The 18,784-nt window shown below is 32.4% G+C and overlaps 1 long non-coding RNA gene across 1 annotated transcript in view; it reads left to right on the top strand.

Moving 5' to 3' along the window:
- The first annotated feature begins 1,280 nt into the window (after positions 1-1,280).
- Positions 1,281-18,784, top strand: part of LOC127703353 (uncharacterized) — a 43,678-nt gene continuing 26,174 nt past the window's right edge. Inside the window, exon 1 of the long non-coding RNA XR_007982956.1 lies at positions 1,281-1,399. This is a non-coding gene — a long non-coding RNA (uncharacterized LOC127703353). The remainder of the gene's footprint in view (positions 1,400-18,784) is intronic.

Genomic DNA, 18,784 nt, shown 5'->3' with positions numbered 1-18,784 from the left:
AACTATCAAAGTGACATTTTGTCCATAAAATGAAAAACAAAATAATGGTACAATTGGGGATCAAAAGAACAAGATTGCGAACTATCCTTTCAAAATGTCAAAACTTTCAATTTAACCTAGTCAGAGTTGTTGGTTTACATGGTATCATTGTAATAAGATAGTTAAAAAAAGTCAAATATTGTCAGCTATGATCTAAAGACAATTAATCAATAATCATGTAATGACTCCTTAAACGAAGTTATGCGATTATTTCTCAAAATATTTTTAACGTTTTTTGTCCATATAAAACTCAAATAATACTTGGTTCTTGAGAAGTAAGCTAATTCTTGTTCTAACAAAAACATTTATTATAACATTTATTAAAATCGTATACATTTCAGATTGGATGAAATTAATCTATTCTGGGGCAGAAATATAGTATTTCGAAAACTCAGAGTTACACGAACAGTTAATTTATAATTATGACAATATCAATGATAATTCATGTCAACACAGAAGTGTTGACTACTGGGCTGGTGATATTAAATGAAATCAAACCACATGGTCTTTGCAACATCATGTGACAATACATCAATAATCATCATATAGTAGATATATTTACCAAACTTTCCTTCCTAACGACTGTTTACACCATTCAGACTTTGCGACTAAGAGAAAATTCTAGATTTACACTTTAAAATGCAAACATATATTTAATATGGCGTAAGCTTCAGTGACGGCATCTTGCCAAAATGAGGTCTGCATTTAGTAAAAAGCTTTTTTTCTTTTTTTCTATAAAAATTAGATAGCGTTTACATAGTTTTCAAATTAGTGCAATAACATTTGTATCTTTACAGCTTAATATAATGTAAATATAAACACCTTTTCAATTTTCAACCAAAACAAATTTGTGTTCACGATTGCTTTTTGGAAAAAAGTAAACAACTTGTTTTATAAATGTTATGCTTTGTTAAAACTTTTCTATAATTTTCATTGATATTGTGCTAGCCAAAGATTTAATTGTCATTTTTTTTCCCTATCTTTTTAAGTCATTCAACTTTATGAATGTATTAAATGAATTGCATGAGGAAATGATAAAAAATGTCATCTTTAAATTCAAGCAAGATCACAATATTAAAATGAAAAGCAGTTCTAACTTTAACTCACCATCACAACAATAAATATTTTATTTAAATATAAAAGAAAAAAACATATTTCTAGCTTTTTGAAGGAAGTGACTCGAAATCCCATAAATTTAAAATACAAATTGGCTGTCTTTTTAAAATTATATAGGTCAACCTTTAACGACAAACAACGAGTTTATAATTTTCCAATACAAGATAGAAGCTTATAAAAAGCGTGAAAATGGTTACACATTTTTCCAAAATATTGTTATGGATAACTGTTCTTTATTTTAAAGGTATGTAAAAAACATAACAGAATAAAATTAGATAAACCTTTTAAAAAATATAAGAAGAGGTATATAGGATTGTAATTTAAAAAGAAATATGACTGTCATACTGTAACCCATTTTCTGATTGAGTATTCTTATCTGAAATAATGGTTTGGGAGTTGTCATTAGTTGGATTAAATATTCGTAATATTTGTTATGATGGCATTGCGTTGCTTCATTGGTTGCTACTGAATCAAAGAAAGGCGGTGCAGGGAACTAAGATTATGTTTATGATGCTTTTATGTCCGTACGACCAGTGGTTATTTCGTTCCTTTGCAGCTACGTCTTAGCTTAAAGAAAACCAAACACAAAATGTGTTTAGTTAAACTTTCAGGGTCGATTTGGATTTTCAATACATGGTTAGAAGATTTAAATAAATTAAAAACTAATGTTTTGTTTCTTAGAGTCGTTGTTTAACCAAAAATAGAAAGATGTAAGAAATGACATGTCGGCTTTTTTTTTGTATGTTTCTGTCCTAAATCAGGATGAGACTGAAAGTTATTAAATGTCGCTGTTTACCTGTTATTCATAGTTAAGTGGTATAGGTGTGGCTCATGGTTGAATGCCTTACGAAGACGACCTTTTTAGACGACATATTTAGAAAGCGTTGATTTTAGAAAGGGATACTATGATAAATGATACGAGTGAGGTCATGACATTGATTTAATTAGTCTGACATGTGTATATGCGTTTTTTTTCATGTCTGAAAATTTTGACTTAAAAAACAGACACCTTTCACTTTTCTCGTAAAACTCCTCAATAAAACCAGGATTGAAATTTTGTACACCAGACGGGTGTTTAAGAAAGCGAGTATAAAAGGCACTCAGAAAACCCTCTCTATTTGGCACAGAATATATTTTATATCATCTAAATAAATGTGTGTAATTCTGTCATTGAATAGGTACATAAAGCTTTATAAATGGGCCATTTGTCAAAAACTAAAGGCTAATGCAGAACGCTTTCCAAAGATTATCAAAATGTGTTTTCTGGTGTAACCGCATGCTGTGATCATTGCACTCTCATTGAAATGTTGAAAATACGTATTTTGTCTGTAATTGAGTCATTAGTATTAGGAATATAATATGGAACGCCACAGCTGTCTTATGTGTAACTCTGATATTACGTTATGTTGTTCTATTATTACATTAGTTTGTCTTTACATAATATGGTTTTTACATTACGTAATAATGTTTTGATATAACTCAATATGGAATAGTAATTACATAATGATATTTCGATATTACATGATATGGTTTCGTATTAACTTGATATAGTTTTGTCATTACTTAATATGGTTCTGTCATTACTCGATGTGGTTTCACCATTATTTGATGTGGTTATGTCATTAGGCAATGTGGTTTTAACATTACTTGATGTGTATGTGACATAACGTTATGTAGTTGTTTCATTACATGACGTGGTTTTGTTATTTCGTAATAATGATTTGTCAATTCTTTATATGGCTTTAACATTACGTAATGATGTTTCAAAATTTGACGATTTTACACTACATGATGTGTTTGTTTCAGTGTTTGATTTGGTCATGTCATTCTTTGATGTGGTTATCCTATTACTACTACGAAGTAAAACCACGTGACCATTTTGGAAAATAATATGTTCTATTTTTAGACCGATTTCCATATGTCGTTTGTGTAATGCGCTTTGGATGAGTACCGCTATTCATTAAGTTAAAGTTCAAATTAAAGTTCAAATTGTTGTTCATAGTTATTTGGTAAGAAAACGGGGAACGACAGACAAAATTAAGAAAAAAAGTACTAAAACATTTACAGTAATTCGGACATAAGGGGGATATCCCAAAACCACTCGCCGGTTTTTCCTTAGTTCTCAAATGGAAGCAGTATTATAATAAATTCGCAAATGATTCCAAGGAACACTGCTTTATCTTGGTCCTGAAGAATAACTCCTATACAAGTTTTATAACAATTCATGGAGGTTTACAAATTTATCATGTCAAAAAAGTTTAATTCGGTAATATTCAATGCCAAAAAAAGCCTTACATAGAAATAAAAATTAAAAAAAATGTCGTATGATTGCCAATGAGACAACTCTCAAGCACATGCTAAGCAACAAAGCAACAATTCTATAAACTAAGAATTATCCAGGTTTTTGTAGCGTGTATGTGCATTTGAACATATGAATATTAAACTTTTTTTTATTAATTGCAGTTTCTGATATACCACGCACCAATTGAAAAAAAAACTTTTTGAAATATCTGTTTCAAAGGTGACGACGAATAGGTTCCAGTTGTCGTAACATTATCCCGTCATCTTTTCCTTAAACCACCAAAAAAAACAAATCACTGGGTTTGTACTTTCACGAATAACACGACGGGTGCCACAAGTTAAGCAGAATCCGCTTACCCTTCCAAAGCACCCGAGATCACGCTGATGGATTTATGTTACCCAGTCATACTGATTTATTTAGTTGAGCCAATCAAAACTGTCTTTACATTTTCTTCTTATGCTGTGCTATGATACACTAGGTTAGGATAGGGATTAGCGCTTACATACATGTTAAACTCCGCCGCGTGCACTTTCTTTAAATGCCTGCCCCAAGTCAGGAACCTGTAGTTCAATGTTTGTCGTTGTTTCATGTGTGTCATATTTGTTTTTATACGCCCGTCAAAATTTTGACGGGACGTATTATAGTATACAAATGTCGTCTGTCCGTCTGTCCGTCTGTCCGTCTGTCTGTCTGTCCGGCGTAAACATGTCGCACCGTAACTTGAGAACGACTTATCTCAATTCCATGAAACTTAACATAGTTGTTTCTAACACTAGTAGCAATATTTCAGTCTGAAACGGTCATTTTGGTCTGATCAAGTCTGAATCGACTGAATTTACCGCTAGGGAAAAACGTTAAGACTTTTTAAGACTTTCAGACGCTGTTCCGATATGTCGTGTTCAGTCCGTTCATTCATGTCAAGATAAACAAGACAGAAGGCTCTAGCTGTTAAACAAGATATGTTAAGACGGTTTTAGACGAATTCAGACCAAACATAAAAAGTAATGTTCAAAATTTTCAGATCGGGTTAAGATCCGTTTAGTGTGTCAGAATGATATTAGGAGTTACGCCCCTTCATGTGGATGATACATTTTAATTACAAAAAATTTACAATATAAATGCTAGAATGAAAAACGTATATTTTTAATAATTAAACATAAAATCATTGGTTGACTTTTTATTTCTGTTGGTCTTTTTTTAAGAGATTAGTGATTTTGTTTTGTTGAGGAAATAAATTATTCGCCTATAACTGTTTATGATTTTATTTTATTTTTACAGAGGATGACCTTGAGGTCACTCCGATGTATTGCTATCGCCTAAATTTCCATTATGCAAATTAGTTTTGGGATTTCAACCGATCTATAAAAATTATAGATCCGCGGTCATTACAAGGGAAAAAAGTGCATTTTTATACCTGCGATTCCGTTCTCCGTTCGTACGATGTTTCATCAAAAAATGGAATCATTTCAGTTGTTGATTTAGTACTGAAAATTTGACTGAATTATCTCCTTATTTTAAAAATACGGTTTTATATGTTTAATAGGTGTTTAAGAAAGAGGTCAGGTGCTCATGTTCATTCATAAAATTATCGTTCATTCATGAATTTATCGTAAAATCAAAATCACTACACAGGTACGTAGCGTCAAAAGATTACCTGTATAGTATCTAAAAATAGACAAACTTAACTGACTCCCCTTACTGTAGTGTGTGATAACATTTTGTGCGGGAATTCGATGTTTGCTATACCACTGTTCGTTTCAACGCACTTTATGACGATACCACTTTATCAATATGAATGAAATTTTTTGCAGTGTTTTAAGAAATAATTTTACTTTAAAATCGCGTATCATTTGTGAACTATTAAATGTTTTACAAGGACGAATTTTCTGTATAAAGTCAATAATTGTGTGAACTTTTGAAGCCCAAACTTTTTATAGCCTTAAATACGCTAATGAAAGATCCGAAAACTATACCCATACAGAACGACATGTTTTTGAAATTGTAGCAAAACTTTTGGTTGACAAATTTTAATTCGTTATTGCATAAATATTAACTTGAAATATCTGTCATTTTCTCCCTACCCAGTTTACCTCTATTACTCATTATGATGTGGACTTGACATTGTTATTGAATCTTATGCAATTTGATTGGATTAAGTTATTATTAGATTACCTTCAAACTGTTCATGCTTTTTCGTACGAGTATATTGATTAAATCAGAGCGTGCATGAATGTGTACAGAAAATTAAATGACCTGCAAACTGGACACTGGACCAGTCCATATTACGTTTTATCAATGAATAGATTTTTTTTTTATTTCCCAAATTACAGGGCCCATAAAGGGCATAAAATCAGATACAATTGATTTACATAATTGGTAACAACAACAATAATAGCGGCATATAAATAAATATTTAGTATATAAGCATTGGTCAGAATCAGATGAACGAAACTTAAAGTATGAAAGGTAACAATTGCCACTTTTTATCTTTTCACATAATTTTCCACATACACATTAGATAAATTATTTTTGATAGCCTATTGCGGAGAAAAAAGAGAAAGTTTACTGTATTAACGTTCTATTCCATTAAATACGCCATTTTTCGAAGATAAATGCAGAAAAACATTTATGAACGGCTACGCCAGGTAAAATTGTTGTTTATCCTAAAAAAAAATACAATTTTCAGTTTCATTTGAATATTATAATAATAATAAATCCCAAATTTATGTAGTCATTAGATAAAGTCCTTATATGTCCGATCTGCCTATATTTTGACATCAAAAGACAATACGATCGTTTTAAGGTCAATTTCGTCTACCTCACACAATCTTGTTAGGCACTATAATGAAATGGACCTGAAATTTATTTCACATGTTTCCTGAAAATTGATAAATATCAAAGCAATATAGAGCTGTTTGTTCTAGTTCGTATAATGACAATTTAATGTCATGTTTGTTTGTGATGACCCCCCTTTTCGGGATTGTATCAGAATTATAGTTATCTCGTATCGCATGAGGATGACACATGTCAACTAAGCAATTATGTTTGGGACTTAGTTTTAAGAAATGATGTCAAAGTAACATTATGAAAATATTTTTAGTAAGTTGAAATATATATTTATTTTTTACATGTTTATGTCTTGTAAGATATTTTATTTCTGTCCCGTTTTTCAACATTTGCGTCTGGAAAGTTGAAATGTTTTAACTGAATGGTTAATTTAAATTAATTATGAAAATGGTTAAATTAAATCAATAAAGGAAATTATTGCCCAGTTACAAACACTACCAGGGGATAATCCATAATGATTTTTTTTTTCAGTTATATGTTTCAGCACATGTATAATTAACCCCAACTTTAGCCTGGTAAACTTGTTGTCTCCTAGTAAAAAATAAAACATATTTAAAATGATTTCCTGCTAAAGTCTTATATTGATATAAAGTTAAAACCGTCTTGCTTCTCACTAGTCAACACTCCTGTCCTGTCAGGTTTAATTCTTATATATATGGATGAAAAATAAAAGTCCACAAAACATTAACATGGCAGCAATTGCTTTTACAGCCTTTAAGACTTTGATTTTTTTTTTTACAGAAGAGTGTCCACCATGCACTTGCATTACACTATAATAATAGTAGAATAGTATGATATACAAATAGATGAAAATTATATATACATGCAACCGTAATATTAATATAATATATAACAACAAACCAGTGTATTCTCTGGAACTATTATTATATTAGTATAATAGTCTAAGGTATACTGATTTGTATCACTACAATATAATAGTTATTACGGTGAGGTTGAATTTCCTGTCATTTATTCATCATCCAAGCACGAACTTGTATAAGAAAAAAAAATCTCTGTAAATTAACCTCAGTTTCAGGTAAAGAGATGTGATCTGTTTCTGTGACATGTGCTTTTGACCATCCACAAGAACCTGCGGTCATCCGATGTTCAGTACTTCAGTACTTTGATTTATTTTCTGATGTTAATTTATATATGTATCTACTTATTTATTAAAGAAGAAATTGCACATTTTAAACATAACATTAACAAAAGAGTGAAAACACCTTATAAATTTCATGCGTCTGAAGCACGTTTCTGGATTTAACTTCATCGGAACGATCAACGTAAATACGAATATGTTTTATGTCAGATAATTTATATCGTTAATTTCGTTATCTTTCGATACTTTCCTCTAAAACTTAATAATTACTTCGTGGCATTTAGTAATCATTCCCCGTGCGAGTTATTCTTTTTATATTTGGACAACCGTCTTTTTTTTTTGCTTTTATTTCGTAGTGATGCGTAGTCACCAAGGCCGCATCTGTGAACCATGTCTCCGAGTGCAGTTAATATTTTGAAAACTGCACTTAGACCGTGACTAGACAATAAAACTATAAATAACATACCATCGGAAAGAAGAAGATGGTGATGGGGCGGTTTACAGAATAGAGAATGATGGGCAATAAATATAAAGAATAGAGAAAATGGATGAAAAAAATAAAGAATAGAGAATAATAAGGTGCTTGAATATAAAGAATTGATAATAATAGACAAAAAGTTTAAAGAATAGAGAAAATCGGCATAAAAAATTAAAGAATACAGAAATAAAGGACCCCCCTCCAGATCCTCATAGAACTTTTCGTTAAAACAATATAACCTAATTTAAGATCAGCATCGAGTATATATCCTTGTAAATGCGTTAATCCTTTCTTTCATTTTAATAACAATTTTATTGATATAAAATAATTATATATTTGTTTGTTTATTCAAGTTGCACTATAACAAATAATTCTTCTTCGTCTTCTTCTTCTTCTTCGTCTTCTTCTTCTTCTTCCTCTAGTAATATTAATAAATGTATTCGTTATTTAATATTTTCTGTCAATAAAGATTGAGTTCGATGGCACGTGCCAATAATCAAAAGGTAATACAATCAATGATCCTTAAACTATTAAAAACTTGGCAATTACAATGGCTATTTCACAATTACATCATATGTACACCTTCATGGTATCATAGCTCCGTTTTTACACCCCAGTTCTATTGTTATACTTCATAGTTTCTATTTCTGAAACATGTGTAAATTGAATAGATCTATTGTTACGAATAACAATGGATTTTGACCACAGGGTGTGACGAGCGGGGTTTCTGGAAACCCCTGCTTCTACACACCGCAAACAAAGTCCATTGTTATTCGTAACAATAGAAATTGATTATTTTTTAATTAGCATAAATAATGGGGATTCTAACTCCCGGACACCCTCCTCCCCCCCCCCACCCCCCCCCCCCCCCCAGGTTACCCAGTGGCCGATCCGGGGTTGGGGGTTCCGCGGGTTGGACCCGACTTTTATTTAAAAGATCAATGCATTTGAATGATTGAACCCCCACCCCCCTTTTCTCTTGAGTTGGGAACCCCCGGGATCAGCCCTTTATTGTCCCCAAAAAGGGAGTTCCTCTATTTTAAATATTGTATGTTGAGCGTGTCTGGTAGTCGGGTTTTTAATGCAGACACACCTATCCCTTAGTATGTTCGAATATGAATGTTTGTTTATTCTCGAGAAGAGGGTGGGGGGGGGGGGGGCTTTTGTTTTTGATAAAATCGTGAGATATAAAATACAGTTATGATTACCTTTATTAAACTGATACAGGTAAGTACTTTGGGTTATAATATTGTCTTTGTCTTTAGTCTCTTATACCAATTACAACGCTTACCACAAAATGTCGTCCGTCTTATACCCGTCCATATTGACAACTGTATACCAGGAGCATGATGCATTTTTTGTTTGTAATAAGAATACACGAAACAGTCAACATTGACCTGCTGATCCATATAAGCACAGGATTTAACGGGAATATGCAAAACAACTTGACATTTGTAAAATATACTCACTTGTCAAAGTTTGAACGAAGATAACCAAAGAAAGGTTACTAGTGGGGTTTCATGTAATAAAAAAAAATATTTTTATAAATCATGGTTTGATATTGTCAATAAATATGCTATCGGTTTTTTTTTCATTTGATAATCAATGTTAACAAATATAGGGTTTAGAATGGGGTGTAAGTTAGTTATACACCTCGGGATACGGTGTGTCTGGATAAGAAACCCCTCCGGCCTCCGGCCGACGGGGTTTCTTATCCAGACACACCTATCCCTCGGTGTATAACTATTACATATATGTGTAGTTTACACCCAATTTACAATAACCTTGACAAATCTCACTACTAGCCTTGTTTGTAGTCTGCCCGACTGTCTTCTCTACTTCTTGATTATCTATTATTGTCCTTTGTATCCCAATGAATTCTTTAGAAAACTATTTAGTAACGCTTCGAATACCGGGAAAATAGTTTGTGTGGTTGATAAAGCTCATCAATTACTTGATTACTCTTTGTTGCCTCATCTCTTTTGCTAATGGATCACATGTAACTCTGAAGGCATGTTTGTTGCGCGTTGATTTTTTCGTTTGAATTGTTTCACATTTTGTCATGTCGGGGCCTTTAATATCTGACTTCAGGCTATCGGGTTTGCTAATAATGTTGTAGGCCGTATGGTTACCTATAGTAGCTGTAATCACCTTTATTTTGACTCTGTATCTGAGGGGACGACCACTTGATATTCTGAGGAGGGGGTGCAGAATTGTTAAAATTAATAGTCTGGCCTGGTTAGGACTTAAAAATAGATAACCTCGCCCAAACAGAATGAAAATGCACATTTTACCCAACACAATGCAGTAAATAAAAGTGTACAAAAGTAAAAGGTAATGTTTGCACGTCTAAACCGTACAAAGTTGAAAATTAATTTCCCTCAGAAATAAATCCACCTTCCCCTAAAAATAGCAACTGGTTTTCCCCTCAGTTTTCTCATTGGCCATCATACCACTTCTCCTTATTTTATATATATAGGACTCTGAACCGCGATGGTACTCCGAACCGCGATGGTCACGCTGAGGTGCAATGGTTTGACGCTGAAGTGCGATGGTGGCATTGTTACGCTATCTTGTTGATAGCTACGCCGAAGTGCGATCGTGGTAACGCTGTAGTGCGATGGTCTACACAAACTACATTTGCAATGCTTTTCATGTCCATGTAGAAGTCAATGTGTATCTTAAAGCAGTTTTTAAGGTTTTTTAAGTTGATAAGGAGCTTATAAACTTTTAATACTACGGGAAACGGGGAGAATTGGTAGATAGTGGAAAGTCAACCTTCTGCAGTGATTTTTTTTTTCGATATCTACAAAAGGTTATGTTTTACGTACGATGGAGCGTGACATTCTCTAAATACATACGGATCCGCAGACAGACTCTCTTCATTACAATATTACGGTAAACGAGGAACTCGTGAGAGAAACAATGTTTAGATAAAATGATAATGCAGAATTATGTCCACATGTAGAAAATCAAAGAAGACAATCTCGCATTTAGTATGTAACTGTAATTAAGGGCAGCCATAGACAAAAAGAATGTAAATTTATGTACTATACTAGTATTAAAAAAGTCTACTTCTCATGATAATTGCACGTCTGTAGATTTTAAACTAGCAATCATGCGTCAAATAGACTATCGCACATCAGCGTACGGACCATGGCATTTCTGTGTAGACCATAGCACTTCAGCATACGGACCATCGCATTTCTGCGTAGACCATAGCACTTCAGCGTGACCAACGCACTTCAGCGTCCCCATCGCACCTCCGAGTCCTACATATATGTCTTTCAAAGAAACAATGCAACAAATTGAAATATATAGGTATACCATAATCGAAAGAACAAAGTTTATTCTGATCCATGAAAGATACTACATTAAGTGCACTATGTAAAAAAAGACGACAATGACGAATGACGGACGTGTACGGATAGATAATAAACTATATGCTAATTTCACGTTATTTTATATATGACCTTGGCATAAAGATACTAGTATACAGACGTTCATAATGGACTAACATATTCTTTTCATCGATATGGATTTTTCATCTAGAAATAGACTTTACGAACATTCACCAGTAGGGGAAAAGGCTATAGAGGTACACAAATATGCTTCCAATGCTGCCCACACGGAAAACCTCCTTCATGGGCCATTTGGAAAAGAATATTTCAATATTTTAGGTGGACCTTCAAATGGATTTTATCTCGTTGACTTTTTTTCTAATGCTTAATATGAATTAGATTGATTTGGAAAATATTGCTTACGTCCCGGGGACACTGTTGTCATGAACAATTTTGGCTTTCACCACAGTAGATTCGCCGAAAATACCCTTATATTTATTTTGAGACACCGTCATAAAGATTTATCATATCAACCTCTATATTACACAGACTTGAATACATGTGAAGTATGTTTTAAAGTAATGAGACTATTTGCATAGTCATATGAATTATGCACGTGAATTGACTGAGATGGCTATACTAGTATGTGACGATCTAGAACAAGTTACAGCGTCCAAGTCTATTTCTATATTTCGTGGATGTTGTTATTTGTAAAAGACTTGCTGTACTTAGTATATTATACATATCCTTATAATCAATTCAATTAAATTTGTACATGTGATTCTTTTGTGAAATTATTGATTATTGAGAATAAAGATATAAAAAAAATGTATTTTTTTAGGGGGAGGGCGATGGTACAGAGATCTATTGAAAGTATAATAGGGAAAAGGAACTTCATATGATTGCTTATTTATAAATCTGATATAAGGTGAATACTACTATGCCCCAACCAGTTAGAGAAAATAAAATTTAGTCAGAGGCTATTTATAATATAACAATGACTTATCAACTCATTGACGAGTTTATACGACCAAGCCAACTAATTTCCCAGTATTCGAAGCGTTACTAAATAGTTTTCTAAAGAATTCATTGGGATACAAAGGACAATAATAGACAATCAAGTAGTAGAGAAGACAGTCGAGCAGACTACAAACAAGGCTAGTAGTGAGATTTGTCAAGGTTATTGTAAATTGGGTGTAAGGTTCTAACACATTTTATAATAGCTTCTTTCTAAACACTATTGACGACATTGTTAAAACTGCACGAACATATCACAAAACCGCAAATTTAGTGGTTAAAAAAAATATACGATAATGACAAAAAAATAATTAAAAACTAAAAACAAAACAAAAGTCTGTAGGAAGTAGCATATATTTACATGTATAAATTGTCTCGTGCTTTTATTACAGCGGTATACGTGTTTTATACACAGACCATATTCTGATCATATTCTATGCTAAGATATTGACAAGACAGAAACCTATATGTTTAAAGTCGTTTTTAATCAATTCATTTCACAGCTGAGGCAAATGTTCCTTCCCACTGTTGAATGGAGGTTAAATAAATGTGAACATTAAAATAGATGTATATTTCTTAGGCATGGAGCTAGGCATTTCTGAAGTTTCTTTGAAAGCATGTTTTTTTTTTTTCTATCAAAAATGTATGCTGGTATATTTGTAACTCTAGATGTTTACCTATATGTAAAAGTTTTAGATTTTTTTTTAATATTTGCAAAAAAAAAAACATTATCCGGAAAACCATATAATGGCGTTTTGTCCTTTAATTGTTTTTTTTGTGATTTTCTAACCTACTTTCTAATTGATACGGTAATCCAAACAATGCAAGTGTGTAATGCAAACATACAAAATTCGGCTTTGGTGTATCATGTTAAAAAATTACCTATAAATTTTGATAATTTTCAATAATTTTAGATAGGATTATGCAAGGAAATGTGTTTTTGTTTTCTATTTATCTAGCAATATTGTATCTTTTTTTACACAAGGATGTCGATAAATAAATTGGATACCCTGCATTTATCATGCATTTCAATAGCATATTGTCAAATTGTTAAAATATATCCTCCTTAACAGGGAATCCGTTAGTATTGAAAGTCCTTGTCCTAAATTATTTAATTTGTCATTCTGCATTGACAATATTCAATTTATCTTGGTGTAAGTAATACGCACTCATTCGGGCTAACGCCCTTAATGTGTATAAAATACATATTTTTTCTCCCTCGTTTCACCCCTCCGATAATAAAGTTTTTTCTTAACTAGATATCGTAGAAAAAACCAAACACAGTATAGGGTTGTGCGTTCGCTACAAGATCGCCTTGAATTTAACATATGCATGTTCAACATAAATATATACAATCAGCCATACAAAAAGGCATAACTTTTTACCATACACATGTCGAAAAGAAACGATAATGTTACATACATAAGATTGTTAAATGGGGTGGGAGGGGAATAGTCAGTGGCGGATCCAGAGGGGGGCGTAGAGGGCGTACGCCCCCCCTTTGCCTGCACTTTTTTTTTTTTTTTTTTGTAAAATGATTTATCGGACTAGACTTCGCGAACTTTGCCATTTCCAGTGTATTTAATTTTTATGCGACAATTCTTTACTTATAAAGATATTTTTCGCTCGTATTTACTGTAATATATTATTGATTATGTCAAAGTCATGTGATTCGCTACGGTGGAGTTGACCAGTACGTCGAAAAAAACGTCACTCAGTCATTTTGAAATTCAAATTACAGTAACACATTGCTTAGGCTGAGGATGACAAGCATGACGCCTTCAAAGCGACAAAGTATCGAGCAAGAACGTATTGACTTCTATTTCATAATTCCACCCAGCAGAAAGTAATACTCTATTACACTCTCATGAAAAAAAAAATTTCCACAGCAATATTATTTACCTACGAAAACATGTTTAACCCCACACGTCCCAGCCCATTAATAATATTGCTGAATAGTGATCCCCAGTCAGTAAGTTCTAGATATAGATTTAAAGACTAAGGTACGGACCATTTGACTTGAGGGGGCAGTCTAAGATATTTTAGAGAAAAAATTCTGACCCTGATTTTTGCCTTAAATAAAAATACTGGCCGTATCTGGATTGAAAACAATAATCTTGTCCACTTTTTTGCAATTAGAAAAAAATATTTTCAACAAAATTATTTAGCATTAAATGAACATGATGAATAAAAAAAGGGCGTAATTTATTTTTGGGGGGTTGCATGTGAATCCCATATCTGACCGGAATGTCTGTTTCGCCGAACTGATATACTGAATACTTTTTTCAAGGCCCGACTGCAACCTGCCTGCTGGGTGTGGCCTATATGTCTCCATGTGTCGACCGTCATTCACAACTTCATTGTCATTTCCGACTCATTCGTAGCCTTTGGTTGATTTGGAACCCCTCACTTCCCTTGTTGGTTGAAACATTTCAACCAAACATTTGGATAAAAAATTGCTTGTTTGTCTTTCTTCGTGTCGGTCGTATTGTAAATTTCATTGAATAGCCGTATATCTTGTTTACAACAAGAAATCTGTGAGGTTATGCTAACTAACCATACAACAAACGAGAATTTTTCATGTCCATTTTTTACTGACAAATCCCACATCAAATATATTAATTAGTACATAGCTTTGGATCCATCCAATCATTTTATAATAGACAATTAATGGAAAGAATACGGCACCAAAAATGTCCAACCCCTACACTTTAACTATAAAATGCATTTTACACTTATTTTATGTTTTTTAGCCAAAAAAAGGTCCAAAAATTTTTTCGCCTCGCTCCGCTACGCCCCTCCTTTCCAAAATCCTGGATCCGCCCCTGATAGTATAACAAACTAACCTAGTCCTTACTATCTTGTAACGAACGTCGCATTGTCAAACACACCTTAAATTTTCCTTATATACTGACTGCCGAGATCGCCCGTGCAGAAAGGAATTCAATGGGTATTACCCTATCTCATTTAAATATAGAAAGACCGTTATATATAAAACATAGGACCGTAAAGAAATGTAAAAATTGTATTTCATATAACTATAATATACGTCCTTGAATAATATAACTTACCAGATAGGTTGTTACCTTCGTTTCAGGTACACTAACATTAATAAGTTGTGATTTCTTGTTTATCATAAGTTTCAAAATTTGTGTCAACTAATTCTGCCTCTTTAAAGGTCAAATGAAAGTAAGTCATTTTTCACTCTACTATGGAATGAAATGAACGAGAAAAATTTTGACGTGGTATAGTTATAATATAACTGTTCTTTATACTTATACTTAAAGTTTGTACTGCAAGCCGAAAAATCCACTTTGCCCTCTGGATGTCTTTTGTTTTTTTTTTGTGTGGTTTGTTTGCTATATTATTGACGTAAATAAAACCGACAACTCCTTTTATTCATATATAAGATTTGAGTTCTGTAAATTTCTAGACGTACGTAAGAATGAAAGACGAAAATGCAGGTTTCATAAATGGTCATCAAAGAGCGACACAATAAAAAAACAAATAAAAATATAGTTATTACAGCTACAGTCATTTTTTTTCTCTATTAAAATATATTTGATACTTTTTGCGCTATTGTCATATATCGAATATTCAAAAAAAATCTAACATTTCAATAAGCTAAAATATACTCACTTGTCAAAGTTTGAACGAAGATAACCAAAGAAAGGTTACTAGTGGGGTTTCATGTAATAAAAAAAAATATTTTTATAAATCATGGTTTGATATTGTCAATAAATATGCTATCGGTTTTTTTTTTCATTTGATAATCAATGTTAACAAATATAGGGTTTAGAATGGGGTGTAAGTTAGTTATACACCTCGGGATACGGTGTGTCTGGATAAGAAACCCCTCCGGCCTCCGGCCGACGGGGTTTCTTATCCAGACACACCTATCCCTCGGTGTATAACTATTACAGATCCATCCATCTTGACACCTCAAACATGCGAATACTATATAATTTTAAACCTATCTGACTCGCAGTTCTATATTAAACAATAAGTATGAACTTTTTAAAATAAGTTATCCATGCGGGTACGTCTAAACACTGCTCAGGACCTCCTGAGTGCACTCAGGACATACAAAGTGCACTCAGGGCCCTTTATAGGCATCGTATTTGCACACAGGATGGCTGTATATATTCGTTACATGCTACTTATTTAAGAGTTAAATTTTGGTAGAATTTGAAATCGAACTTAGATAGATATGTCAATTCTTATAAAATAATGAGGGCACGTGTCACTGATTACACAACTACTGAGCCGTGAATTATTCAATCAACAAAATTGATTGGATTATCTTTATTGTTGTTTATGAATTGTGTTTACTGTTTACTGTTTATTCAAAATACACTCAGACGCAGATTTCCTGCGTAACAGGAGCGACAAATACACATAAATTTACAAATAACATAGAAGCGAAATGAGTAGAATACATAAAATAAAACAATATAAAATATTTTTTTTTTACAAAACTAAATGTATACTACATCTATTGACCAGATCGCAAAAAGTCCGTGCAATCTGTAAAGTTTAAATAACCACGTGATCACATGAACACAATAAAATGATAATGGATAGTAACAAAAAGTGTAACATATATAAATATTCATATGTGATGATTTACAGAGAAAGCAGTAGTTTTTCAACTTTTTGAAGGGAAATAGAAAGGTTAGTTAATACATTTAAGTTGCAATATTTCAACATTCCATAAAGTTTGTTGATATTTGGGTTGATTCTGTAGTAATTAGGAATATATGCATTTCTTACTTCAATAACATCAGCATTGTTACAAAGCGCTATGTAATGATGCTCATCTCCAAGACCAGTCTTACAAAGCTTACATTTTCTTTCAATTTCTGGAATTCTATTCCATCTCCCCGTTTCGATAGGAAATTTGATATTGCAAGTGCGAAGTTTGCAAATATAGAGTCTACTAAGTCTAATTAGATAGGGTTCCATACAGAAGTCAGTCTTAAATTTTGAATAGAACTTCCCCCTTGATGAGTTATCGATATCCGAGAACCATTTTTGTATGAACTGGTCATGGAGTCTTTGTTTAACGTTAATTTTTAAAAAATTCAAAATTAACGTTTCCTTGTACATGCCAGATTTCACTGTTACCAGTTTCATCAAAAATAGATTTTATATAATTAATCCACTTAAAAGAATTATTTCCATTTTCAAATAAATTAAACATAAGCTTGTAGAGTTTTCCAGACAGTTTATCAACATTTGTTACAAGTTTGTACCAGAAACAAATCATTTTCATCTTTATACTAATTTCGATAGGAAATCGGCCAAGTTCACCATAGACCATGAAATTTGCGGTCGATGACCTAACCCCCAGAATTTTTTTGCAGAACTGTGTTGTTAGTACAGTGTTACGTTTAAAATTAATAACACGATGTTTTAAGTTTTTAGGAATTGTTTAATGTAGTTAAATTTAAATTATGCATAGTAAATTTTACGTTTATGGAGAAAAAAATAATAAAAAAAAATTTCTATGGATACCTATATGATATGATGATGGCTAAATTAATTTTGTTGTGGTCTGCAGTTCATGCATAAAGAAAATTAAAAAAATCGTGTTATTTTATAGTTGCTGTTTTTTCTGTAACAAGTTCGATTTTTGTTTTTCTTTGGGATTTTTTTGTTTCTCTCTCCAAATCAACTTAATAAACAAAAACAATGTTTACTGAATATCAAATTTTATTGAATTTGTATATCTTTATTCTCAATACTCACTAAAACAACTATTTCATCTCCTGAGTGCACTTTGTATGTCCTGAGCGGTGTTTAGACGTACCGTATCCATGGGGAATACTTAAACAATCATATTCACGATGTAACAATGAATATTTAAAACTTTTCCGTTATATGTTACCTGTGAAATGGCGCCAATGTAGTTTTTATTTTTTTGGCGCAAATGAAAGATTGATTTTTTTTCAAAATTGGCGCAAATGCAATGTACCCCCTCTTTGGAGTCTTTCAAAAAGGTAAAATTCACCTGTATTGGTATTGCTGGTGTATACATGTCACACGTTCCATCTACAATATACGGAAATGACACGGCTGGGTATTGTAAAGTTACTGAAGGACGTTTAATGTCAAATTCATATCCCCTGGCGAAAACATTATTATTTACCGGTTTGTCAAAATGCCATGTGTACGCTTACCAAAGTGTATTGATCTTTCACGCTGTCTAGTCTGAGGTTAAAAGTTTAGGCAATTTTGGTAGGTTTTTAAAGTGAACGGAAAATGAGCTTTGCAACAGTGTCTCTAACGATAAAAAAAATAATGTGGTCCGTCAATATGAAATTTTGCAGAGGCAGGTATAAATATTTGTAAAATTGGTTTAAATATTTCATTTAACAGCAATTTGTAGAACTGATTATTTTGATCCCTCGAATATGTGTAAAATAATGAGTATTTATAATATTATTTAGATTCTTTCATATAATTGTTTTTGTTTATTGTATTCACGAATTTTATATAAACTCATGACGTTTAGACCTTGACATTTCGTGTAGACACCTGGG

This window comes from Mytilus californianus, unplaced genomic scaffold (assembly GCF_021869535.1).
Source record: "Mytilus californianus isolate M0D057914Y unplaced genomic scaffold, xbMytCali1.0.p SCAF_1, whole genome shotgun sequence".
Taxonomy (NCBI): domain Eukaryota; kingdom Metazoa; phylum Mollusca; class Bivalvia; order Mytilida; family Mytilidae; genus Mytilus; species Mytilus californianus.
Note: the sequence above shows the minus strand (reverse complement) of the source record. Positions and strands in the feature narration are given on the sequence as shown.